The sequence below is a fragment of the Gossypium hirsutum genome, chromosome A01 (assembly GCF_007990345.1).
Source record: "Gossypium hirsutum isolate 1008001.06 chromosome A01, Gossypium_hirsutum_v2.1, whole genome shotgun sequence".
NCBI classification, from domain to species: domain Eukaryota; kingdom Viridiplantae; phylum Streptophyta; class Magnoliopsida; order Malvales; family Malvaceae; genus Gossypium; species Gossypium hirsutum.
The window spans coordinates 99,029,629-99,041,939 of record NC_053424.1 but is presented as its reverse complement, the minus strand read 5'-3'; the positions used below and the strand labels follow the sequence as shown (position 1 = coordinate 99,041,939).

At 39.3% G+C, this 12,311-nt stretch overlaps 1 non-coding gene across 1 annotated transcript; it reads left to right on the top strand.

Annotated features, from left to right (window-relative positions):
- Nucleotides 1–10,008: 10,008 nt before the first annotated feature.
- LOC121208194 (small nucleolar RNA R71) lies at nucleotides 10,009–10,115 on the top strand. The gene has a single exon (XR_005903143.1). It is a non-coding gene; the product is annotated as a small nucleolar RNA R71 (small nucleolar RNA).
- The last annotated feature ends 2,196 nt before the right edge of the window (nucleotides 10,116–12,311 follow it).

The window sequence follows — 12,311 nt, the reverse complement described above, 5'->3', positions numbered from 1 at the left end:
ACCACTCTGGCTACAAGTCCAAATGTTTCACAATGGCCTGAACCCTTCAACTCGGCTAATGATTGACGCAGCCGCGGGTGGAACTATCAATAATAAGACACCTGAGGCAGCTTACGAATTTATTGTGGAGATGTCACTGAATAACTATCAGTGGCAAGTTATGAGGACAAAGCCGACAAAAGTAGCAGATGTTTTCAACCTCGTTGTGGTTTCTATGATATCTAACTAAGTAGAACTCTTAAATAAAAAGATTGATGGTTTGTGTGGTCTACTCAGGTATATCCAGTGATGAGGTACGATTCGAATGGAAGAGGAGCATGCACAGAATATCAACCCTTTAACCCTAGCATCGAGGAAGAACAAGTCCAATATATGGGTAACGATAACTCTAGACCCCAAAATAACCTGTATAGTAACACTTATAATGCAGGTTGGAGGAACCATCCCAATTTCTCGTGGAGCGGTCAAGGAAATCAAAGGCCACAACATCCTCCGTGTTTTCAACAACCACCTTACCAGCAGGAAAAGCAGTCGAAGCTTGAGGAGATGTTGAAAAAATTCATCTCAATGTCAGAAACTTGTTTCTAGAATACCGAGACAACCCTTAAGAATCAACAATGGTTAATCCAAGGGCTCAAAACTCAGATAGGCCAACTCGCCAAACTGATTTCTGAACGACCACAAGGTAGTCTGCGAGTAACACTGAATCTAACCCAAGGGAGCAAATCAATACAATTACCATTCAAGATGCGGAAGGGAGAGTTGCACCTGAACCAGAACCGAGGCAAGAAACTAGGGTAAGTAAAGGTAAGGGTGAGGTGGACCACAATGACCAGAAACTGGTAAGTAAAGAATACAAACCTCGTGTGCCATACCCAAACGTGATAAGGAAAGACCACACAGATGAACAATTCGGTAAATTCCTTAAATTATTAAAAAATATATATTAACTTACCGTTTATTGAAGCTCTTTCATAGATGCCAAATGCAGTCAAATTCTTAAAGGAGATTTTAACAAATAAACAAAAGTTGGACGACGCATCGCATGTGGAGTTGAATGCAGTTTTCTCAGCCATTCCACAGAATAAGCTACCCAACAAATTGAAAGATCCAGAGAGTTTTACGATTCCTTGTTTAATTGGTAGTTTAGATGTTCATAATGCATTGGCTGACTTAGGGGCAAGCATTAATGTTATGCCTTATAAAATGTTTAAACAACTAGGTTTTGGGAAACCCAAACAAACTAGGATGAGCATTCAATTGGCTGATAAAACCATTAGATTTCCTAGGGGTATCATTGAAGATGTTATTGTTAAGATCGATAAATTTATATACCCAGTAGATATTGTTGTTCTAGACATGGAAGAGGATAATAACGCACCTTTAATTTTTGGACGACCCTTTTTAGCAACTGCTAGAACCATTATTGATGTTTGTATAGGTGAACTCACACTTCGTGTGGGAGACGAAACAATCACCCTTCAAGCTCGTAATTCGAGTAACACATCAAAAATTGAAGGTGGTTGTATAAATCATTCTACTAGCACTGATCATGTGGTGAAACCCTCTGTGTAGGAAACAGTTACGAAGAACGCATATGATTCATGTTCAAACAACAACAAAGGACCTATTTATGAAGAACAAATGCTACAAATTGAGGAGCTAGATGAATGGCAAACACAGAAATCGAAAACACCTGATAAACCAAAACTGAGCTAGGACGAGCTCAATACCTCACCAAATCAATTTAAGGCTGGAAACAATGTACTACTAGATGCAACAGATCCTCGCATTGCCACTTTTGAACCTAATAAAGAAATTCCCCTTATGGTACTCAGTATTTTCCCATATGGTACAGTTGAGGTAATTCATCCCAAATTCGGCACCTGTAAGGTAAACAATACTCATCTTAAACCTTATGTTGGTAAAGTTGATAGCAGAGATGAGGAGTGTAAACTCCTCGCACCACCTTGACCATGCAGAAGAGAGGTAAGTCCAGCTTAAGACTCTAAATAAGTACTTCTCGGGAGGCACCCCGAGCACTAACGGTGTTAAGTTATTCAAATTTTAGTCTTTAACATTTAATTCACTAACTGGGTCACTGAACACAAGATTTTCAGAACCACACAGCCAGGCACACGGGCATGCCATGGCAGTGCACATACCACCGGATACAATACAGCCGTGCGGTACGGCCGTGTGAAAACAGAGCAGAACAATGTTTCCCAAACACGGGATTCGATAAAGTTGCCACGGACGTGTGACATGGCTGTGGGCAATCCTGCCAAATTAACACGGGCAAGCGTCACGACCCTGCCCACCGACTGTGGCCGAGTCTGTCAAAGTAACATAGGCGTATGTTTGCATACACAGGCATGGGAAAAGCGAATGAAGATTGACACGGCCGTGCAACATGGTCGTTTACACCAATGCACCCAAGTTCAAAATTGATCGCGTGATTCGTAACAAGTAATAAATATTTATAATGAAGATCAAACCTCACGATGAAAAGGCAAGCACACCTATCAAACAATAGTATAGTAATGTCAGGACTGGGATATCGTACCCAAGGGAACCAAAAGTACTAGTAATAACTATCTTTTTATTATCTAGCCTAAGAATAAAAGGGTTTGTTTTAATTAACTAATTATTTAAACTAATTAACTGATTTAATTAAAGCAAAGAGAAAATTTGGAAAAAGACTTGAAGAAAAGCAATTGATAAAGACGACACCCAAGGAGGAATCCGCCTAGATTTCACCTGTTATCAAACTCTGAACCGGACGATTTATTCACTTGACTTGATCCGTGAGACTCCTTAACCTATGTTATTATCCCTTTCGAGACTAATAACATCTAACCCTCAGTTGAATTAGTTGAAATTTTTTCTTAATTAAAACCCCTAGGGAAGCAGTAAATCACTCTATGGACTCCCATATTAGGTTTCACCCTAATCTGGTAAAATCTCGTAACCCTATTTCTAGGCATTCGATCAACTCCGCTTAATTATGCTAAATCTACTCTTAGACAGGGTCTATTCCTCCTCTGCATAAGCACATCAAATCATGAATTAATACCGGAATATTAACTCAAGCATTAAGAACACATAATTAAGAACAAATCAAGTATCTATCATACAGTTCAGATAATAATAACAATATCCATCATAGGTTTTATCCCCCTTAGGTATCTAAGGGGTTTAGTTCATAATAAAATAAGAGTACATATCAAGAGTATAAAAATAACAAAACATAAAGAAAACTCTAAAACCCCTGAAGGAATTCTGAGAGAGATCTTCAGTCTTGGAGTAGCTCCGGCTTTTGAGATGGATCGTCTGGCATTCTTCAAGTAATTCCTGGCGTGTAGTTCTGTATTCCAGAAAAGTTCTGGAAAGATCGGCCCCCTTCTAGGTCACACTTAGGGTGTTTATATAGGCTTTGGATTGGCTTTCTTCCTCCCTAAGTATCCTTTTCCGTGTAAAATACAACTCTTTGAAAAACGGAGACACCCGTGTGCCACGACCGTGTGACGTGATTACTAGGCTGTGTTCGATCCGTTGAATTGTACACGGCTGTGTGGGCTCAATGGTCAGGCTATGTGAATCGTGAAAACCTTGGTCGACACCCCTGAAGGCCACGGGCGTGTGAGATGCCCGTATGGCAAGGCTTAGGCCGTGTCATCTTCTCAATTTGGTCCGTTTTGTCCCTTTTTAGCTCGTTTTTGGCTCCTTTCGACTCTTAGTGCTCTCTTGAGTACAAACTATGAAATAACTGGATTAAGAGCACCAAAATCCACAAATCTAGTAATAAACATCCATAAATATGCTAAGTATTTGGGGTATAGATATGTATAATTTGGCGTTTATCAAATAACCCCACACTTAAGCATTTTCTTGTCCTCAAGCAAAATTCTCATTTACTGCTAGAATTCATTCTTTTCAATCACATGATCAGTGTTGATAATGTTACAAACTATTCCACGGAAAATTATACAGTGAGAATTTAACTATAGGGCATTAAAAGCCTCAAACAATCTAAATCGGATATTTTGATAATAAAAATCATAGGTAATCTCCTTCCTCTACGTAATCAACTTTAGTCCTAAATATACAAGAGATGACATCCTCACTAAAGATTCACTCAAATCACTCAAAGTATTTAAGGTTCAAGATTAAGCACTCGATTATCTAACATGAAAAGTTATTACCATAGGCTTACATGAAAATCAAATCTCCACCACTTGTAAATGATATGATACACTAATCAAAAGGTCTTTGCATGGTTGTAATAGGGTTTAGGTTATAGGTATGGATACAAGCTGAAGAACAGGGGTTAGAATCGAGGTAATTTCAATATGTTATCCCACTATCAAAAACTTAATTACTGAACCACAAACAAATATCTAGAACTATTTTACATGAGTTCATGACAACTTTAGCTTGCTGAGAATTACATTTTCTTTTAAGAACAAATCAAGTCAATACAATACAGAAATCATACTTCATGATTCAGTAACAAAAAATGGGAACATAGTGAGGTAATAATATTAAATTTAATCTCGATAAAAAGGGTCAAATTCAGTAAGAAGATTTCAACAATAATGGGTTAAAGGGGTTAATGATGAGGGTTAATCAATGAAAAGGGTTAGTAGGCTCAAGGGGTTTCACTAAGGGTTTAATTATGTGGGAAGGTTTTTTATGGAGTAAAGGGGTTAAATCCTAAGTGCCTTTATCATCTCAGTATATCAAATCATACGTGTGATCTCGATATGTATAATCGAAGCAAGTTCTAAAATAACCGTTCAATGTTGACACACTCAATCTATAAAAGAAGTGAACACGAAAGAAAGCTATATGCTCAAAAGGCTAAAAAATCCCACCAAAAATTTAGGTTTTTGATGTCATTCCTGTATACTGAAGATTTCAAGATAATACCTCAATTTAGGAAAATAATCTAAAAATTTTAGTTCTCAAAATATCAACTTATCATGCTCGATTCTCTAATGTCCTATAATCAAATAATCATGCATAATTCCTATGGTCTAATTCATGATATACCAACAATAATTATAGACCAATCAGAATTTATTCGATCAAGATTATGAGAAAATCACTTAAGCACAAGACCAATTTCAGGGATTTGAGAATAATGCAAAAGGTTAGGTTTCATGTTCATCCCCCCACACTTAAGATGTACATTGCCCTCAATGTACAAAGATATATTATTCAAAATAAAGAAAATCATAAGAGGAAAGGAGGTGAAACTCCCTGTTATATGGATGTGGAGCTTGATTTTGAGGATGGAGTGTTCGGGGAAAGTGGTGGCTGCTATTGTTCTTGGCTAGATGAAGAAATTGGGTCGTTGAGCATAGCACTCATGAGGTATTGTTTCCCTTTTGTTTCCTCAATTCGTAAAATATTCCTAGCAGCTTTGCTTGGAAGTCTGTAGAATCATGAAGAGTTTATTAAGAGTTGGTGTGGAAGATAGCGTAGTGGGATTACCTGTTAGAAATACCAGAAAATGGAAAAAGAAAAATAAAATTTACTAATATAGATATGTCTTTCAAAATAAAATAATAATAAAATTGAAATGAAAATAAAAATCAAAAGAAAAATAAAAATAAAATAAAGAAAATGAAAATAAGAATAAATAAAATAAAATAGGAGGATTCAATGATCCTCGTCGGTGCGGCCCTCAGGTGGTGGTGCTGGAGTGGCGATGTGGAAGTGTTGGCAAAGCTGCTGCATCATGGCCTGCATATCGTCCATCTGTCGGTCTCGTTGCTGATCTCGCTGTCGATCATCTCGAACTATGTAGTGCAATACTGCTAGAAATGGGCGAGTTGGTCAGAAAGGTGTGCCAATGAAGCAGCTGCATGAGCTGGTCGTTCCCTAGGTGGCACGGTAGAAGGCTCCTCATGTTGTGGGGGAACATCATCAAGGATGTCCTCAAGATCCTCCTCGTCAATAGCATGCGAGAGATGGTACTGAGGAGGATCGGTCCCACGTTGGTGCTTGATCATCGTTATGTGTAACATAGTCGTGATGCCCTGTGGGGACATCTGACCTATAAGGGTAAGGGCTGATAACTGGGCTGCAGTGTTTGAGGAGGCAGAAGTTTCTGGCAAGGCGCGTCACATAGGGGCCGATGGAGATCACTCATTTCCTATACCGCTCGGTCTGATGGCGAATGGCTAAAGAAATGAAGTAGGCCAAGTCGGTCACGTGTGCATTCGCCATGCACCATAAATAGTAGGCGTCGTGGGTGGTGACGACGCCGGTGCTCCCTCTCCTTCTGGTTAAGGTGTGTGCCAAAATGGCATGGAGATATCATAGGGAAGGGGGAAGTTGAGGCCTTCGAGCGGCTGGGTCGTAGGTGGAAGAGAGTAGTGCCAAAGCCTTCCAGTACAAGGAGGGGGAGATATTGATATTGCGTGGTAGTGCATTCATGTCCTCCTCCTCCATTAACTCATCGGTGTAAAGTCCCAGAGCAACTCCAAACTCTAGGACACTCATCGCACGAACTAGACTGCCTAATCGGAAGTGAATGGTGCCTAGGTTGTCATTGTTCGTCATCACCACCTGTAAATGAAAAGTAGAGCATAATTCTAAAGTTAACTTTAAATAAGTGGGATCGGTAATAGCGAAGAACCGTTCCCATGGGTCTGTGGACAGGAGGGCACAGATGGCATCAGTGAGTTAGACTTGTTCTATGGTAGCCCAGTCGAGGCAGCGACATATGGTAATGGGTCATGCGCGTAGTATTTGAAATAGCTCCTCCTGCGAAGCTTGTGGAAAGTCAAGGAATGGGTGCCAAACTTCGGCTGTAGCACGCACCGAGGAAGAACCCAGTCCCCTACGTCTCTTTTAGGATGGGACCGCGGCCTTCTTTCCTCTTGATGACGACATAATGTACCTAAAAATATATGAGCAGTGATAGAATCCCTGATACATCAGTAGTTAAGCAAGAGGCCTAAAACTAGTATATGTTATTTAATGGCTTAAATAATTCAAATATAGAAAAATTAAAAGTAAATTCCTAACTTGTCTAAAGCAAAATAGTACAATATCTATGTAAAGCATGTAGAATACTAATGTAGCAATACAAATTGGAAAAATAAAGTTGAGAAAGTGAACCAAAGGCTGTTGTATGGCGGCGCACGGGCATGTTGATGTCAAGCACGGACGTGTGACGCGGGGGTATAGCCATGTGGAGGAAAAATAGAGGGTATAAAGAGGGGAAAGTCGGGATTAATGCAAGGGGAATGAATTTCAGGGTGGTTTGAGGGTTGGGGAAGTGAGAATCGAGGGAATGGTGGCCGAAATAAGGATTAGGGAGTGGGAAGGAGAAGTTTTGGACTAGGGTTTTGAAAGGGGGAAGAAGATGAACAGTAGTTTGTTTATATAGGGGAGGGTCACACGGCCTAGGGCCACACTCGTGTGCTTTGAGTGTGAGCCTGAGTTTTTTGAATTTTCAATTTAGGTCGTGCTCGGCTATTGTCCCACGCTCGTGTGTCTTGGGCGTGTGTGGCACACGACCCTGTCGTACGGCCGTGCCTAGCTTTGTTCGCTTTTTCCACGCCCATGTGTTATGGTAGCACGGCCATATATTGTTGTACACGGCTGAATGGCACGGGCGTGTCACATGCCCGTGTCGAAGAAACAGAATCAAGCGTTGTCCCTAGCACGCCCGTGGGTTTTCATTCCCACGTCCGTGTGTTCCTATCAAGTTCACCCACGACCATGTCGCACGACCGTGGGGGTTTAGCGCACCCCGTGTTTTGGGGAAATCATGTTCTGCTTGAATACGACCGTATCGCACGGCCGTGCCACTTCCTCTGTTTGGCCACGGCTTTAGACAAGCCCGTGTGCCTGGCCGCGTGTGCTGAAAAACTTTTCAATTCAAAGATTAACTTAATTGATTCGAAGTGTGAAAAAATAAAAATAAAGAAATCAAAATATGTTAGTGCTCGGGTTGCCTTCCGAGAAGAACTTATTTATACTCTAAGCTTGACTTTCCTCTCCTTTGAATGATCATGGTGGTTCGAGGAGTTCATACTCCTCATTCCTGTTGTCAATTTTAAAATATGGTTTTAAACGGGTGTTGTTTACCTTAAAAGTGCCGAACTTGGGATGACTCACCTCTACTGTACCGAATGGAAAAATACTAAGTACCATAAGAGGGATTTCCTCATTTGGTGTGGTAGTGACAATGTGAGGATCAACGGCATCTACTAAGACTTTTCGCCGACCTGAAGTTGATTAGGAGAGGTATCAGGCTTGTTTTTTGCATAGTTTCGGTTTATCATATGTTCTCGGTTTGTGTTCTCGCCATTCGTCTAGCTCTTCTATCCGTAGTTTTTATTCTTCATGGACGTCTTTGTTCTCTTCATGATAGTAGTGCACTGTCTCTGTTGTCTTTGTTCAAGGAAGTTCCTGCAAGGACGATTGAATATTAGTTTTATCATCATTAGTTTTTATAGCATTATCTTGAGTCTTAGTGGTTTTGACTCAGTTGCGTGCTTGGAGTGTTACTGTGTCGTCACCTGCACGAAGTGTTAGCTCTCCTGTGCCTACATTAATAATGGTTCTGGCAGTTGCTAAAAATGGTCATCCTAAAATTAGAGGTACCTCATTATCCTCATCCATATCTAAGACAACAAAGTCTACTGGGTAAATAAATTTATCAATTTTAACGAGAACGTCTTCAATAATACCCTTAGGAAATCTAACTGTTTTGTCATCCAATTGTATGCTCATCCTAGTCTGTTTGGGTTTACCGAGACCTAGTCGTTTAAACATTTTATATGGCATAACATTTATACTTGCCCCTAGATCAGCTAAAGCATTATTCACAGATAGACTACCAATTAAGCAAGGAATTGTAAAACTCCTTAGATATTTCAATTTGTTAGGTAGCTCATTCTTTAGAATAGCTGAGCAGACTGCATTGAGTTCCACATGTGATGTAGCATCTAATTTCTATTTATTTCTCAGAAGTTCCTTTAAAAATTTTGCTGAGTTGGGCATCTGTGAAAGAACTTCAATAAAGGGTAAGTTAATATGTAATTTCTTTAGGAGTTTGACAAACTTACAGAATTGTTCTTCTGTTCTATCTTTCGTCATCGCTTTAGGATATGGCACACGAGGTTCATGAGTTGTACTTACCTGTTTGGGATCATTATTGTTTACCTCTTCTTGTCCTTTGTTCATCGCGTTGTCTTGCTGTATTTCTGGCTCAGATGCAATGAATCCTTCCTTATCTTGAGTGCTAATTGCATTGAGGTGTTCCCTCTGATTAGGTTCAGTATTACTTGGTAGGATACCTTGTGGTCGTTCGGAGATTAGCTTGGATAGCTGGCCTATCTGAGTTTCGAGTCCTTGGATCGATACTTGTTGATTCTTAAGTGTTGTCTCAGTATTTTGGAAATAGGTTTCTGACACCGAGATGAATTTAGAAAGCATCTATTGAAGGTTTGGTTTTTTCTCCTGTTGATAAGGTGGCTGTTGAAAACCCTGAGGATTTTGTGGCTTTTGATTTCCTTGACCACCTAGGAGAAATTTGGGTGGTTCCTCCAAACTGCATTATAAGTATTACTATATGGGTTATTTTGAGATCTAAAGTTATTATTACACATATAGTTGACTTGTTCCTGTTCAGTTGTAGGATTGAAGGATTGGTATTCTCTATGTACACCTCCTCCACTTGAGTCACACCTCATTACTAGATGTACCTGCGTAGAACCAAGAAAACTATCAATCTTTTTATTGAGAAGTTCTACCTGATTTGAGAGCATGGTGACTGAATTGATGTTATAGATGCTAACCATTTTTGTTGGCTTTGTCCTCATAACTTGCCACTGATAGTTATTCAGTGACATCTCCTCTATAAATTCATATGCATCTTCTGGTGTTTTATTATTGATGGTTCTGCCAGCAGCTGCATCAATCATTTGTCTTGTTAAGGGATTCACACCATTGTAGAACATTTGAACTTGCAGCCAAAGCGGTAACCCATGGTGAGGGCACCTTCTCAGTAAGTCCTTGTGTCTCTCCCATGCATCGTAAAGTGTTTCTAAATCCATCTGAACAAAAGAAGAGATATCATTACGCAATTTAGTCGTTTTAGCTGGCAGAAAATAATTTAGTAAAAAATTCTCGGTCATTTGTTCCCAAGTAGTGATAGACCCTCGTGGTAACAAGTTCAACCACTGTTTATCTTTGTTTCTCAGTGAAAAGGGAAATAACCGAAGACGAATGGCATCATCAGAAACGCCATTTATTTTGACTGTATCGCAAAATTCAAGAAAATTCGCCAAATGCGTGCTGGGATCCTCATCCTGCAAACCATCAAACTGAACAAACTGCTGTATCATCTGAATTGTGTTAGGTTTTAGTTCAAAATTATTCGCAGCAATAGTAGGTCTAACTATACTAGACTCAGTTCCTATTAAAGAAGGCTTAGCATAATCATACATAGTACGTGGAGCAGAGTTTTGATTAGCTGCAATTGCAGGAGGCAACTGATCGCTTGGGTTTTCAGCCATCTCGTTGGTTGGGGTTTGAGTATCGTCTTCTCGCTCGTTCTCTGTGTAGCGTAAACTATGCCTTATTTCTCTTTGATTTTTGCGAATTGTACGATCGATTTCTTCGTCAAAGAGTAATGGTCCTGACGGGTTTCTTCTAGTCATAAACTATAAAAATCTGCCAAGAGAGAGAAAAAAAAGTAAATTAATAAATAATAAATAAAATAAAATTTCAAGAAAAATAAATGGCTAAAGTAATAAAAATTTAGTTTTCCTAATATTTCAGTTCCCCAGCAATGGGGCCAAAAACTTGATCGCGTGATTCGTAACAAGTAATAAATATTTATAATGAAGATCAAACCTAGACTAACTATTCTCAAGACAAAAAGGCAAGCGCACCTATCAAAAAATAGTATAGTAATGGCAAGACCGGGATATCTACCCAAGGGAACCAAAAGTATTAGTAATAAGTATCTTTTTATTATCTAGTCTAAGAATAAAAGGGTTTGTTTTAATTAACTAATTATTTAAACTAATTAACTGATTTAATTAAAGCAAAGAGAAAATTTGGAAAAAGACTTGAAGAAAAGCAATTGATAAAGACGACACCCAAGGAGGAATCCACCTAGATTTCACTTGTTATCTGACTCTGAACCGGACGATTTATTCACTTGACTTGATCCGTGAGACTCCCTAACCTATGTTATTATCCCTTTCAAGACTAATAACGTCTAACCCTTAGTTGAATTAATCGAAATTTCTTCCTTAATTAAAACCCCTAGGGAAGTAGTAAATCATTCTATGGACTCCCATATTAGGTTTCACTCTAATCCGACAAAATCTCGTAAACCTATTTCTAGGCGTTCGATCAACTCCGCTTAATTATGCCAAATCTACTCTTAGGCAAGGCTTATTCCTCCTCTGCATAAGCACATCAAATCATGAATTAATACCCGAAATATTAACTCAAGCATTAAGAACACATAATTAAGAACAAATCAAGTATTTATTTGATAGTTCAGATAATCATAACAATATCCATCATAGGTTTTATCCCCCTTAGGTATTTAAGGGGTTTAGTTCATAATAAAATAAGAGTACATCTCAAGAGTATGGAAATAACAAAACATAAAGAAAACTCTAAAACCCCTGAAGGAATTCTAAGAGAGATCTTTAGTCTTAGAGTAGCTCCGGCTTTTGAGATGGATCGTCTGGCTTTCTTCAAGTAATTCCTGGCGTGTAGTTCTGTATTCTAGAAAAGTTCTGGAAAGAGCGGCCCCCTTCTAGGTCACACTTAGGGTGTTTATATAGGCTTTGGATTGGCTTTCTTCCTCCCTAAGTATCCTTTTTTGTGTAAAATACAACTCTTTGAAAAAGGGACACGCCTGTGTGCCACGGCCGTGTGACGTGATTACCAGACATGTTTGATCTGTTGAATTGCACACGGCTATGTGGGCTCAATGGCCAGGCCGTGTGAATCGTGAAAACCTTGGTTGACACCCCCGAAGGCCACGGGTGTGTGAGATGCCCGTGTGGCAAGGTTTAGGCCATGTCATCTTCTCAATTTGGTCTGTTTTGTCCCTTTTTAGCTCTTTTTTGGCTCATTTCAACTCTTGGTTGTTTCCTGAGTACAAAACATGAAATAACCGGATTAAAAGCACCAAAATCCACAAATCTAGTAATAAACATCCATAAATATGCTAAGTATTTGGGGTATAGATATGAATAATTTGGCGTTTATCAGAAAACCACGAAACTCACGGGCTAAAATGAAGTCACACGGGCATG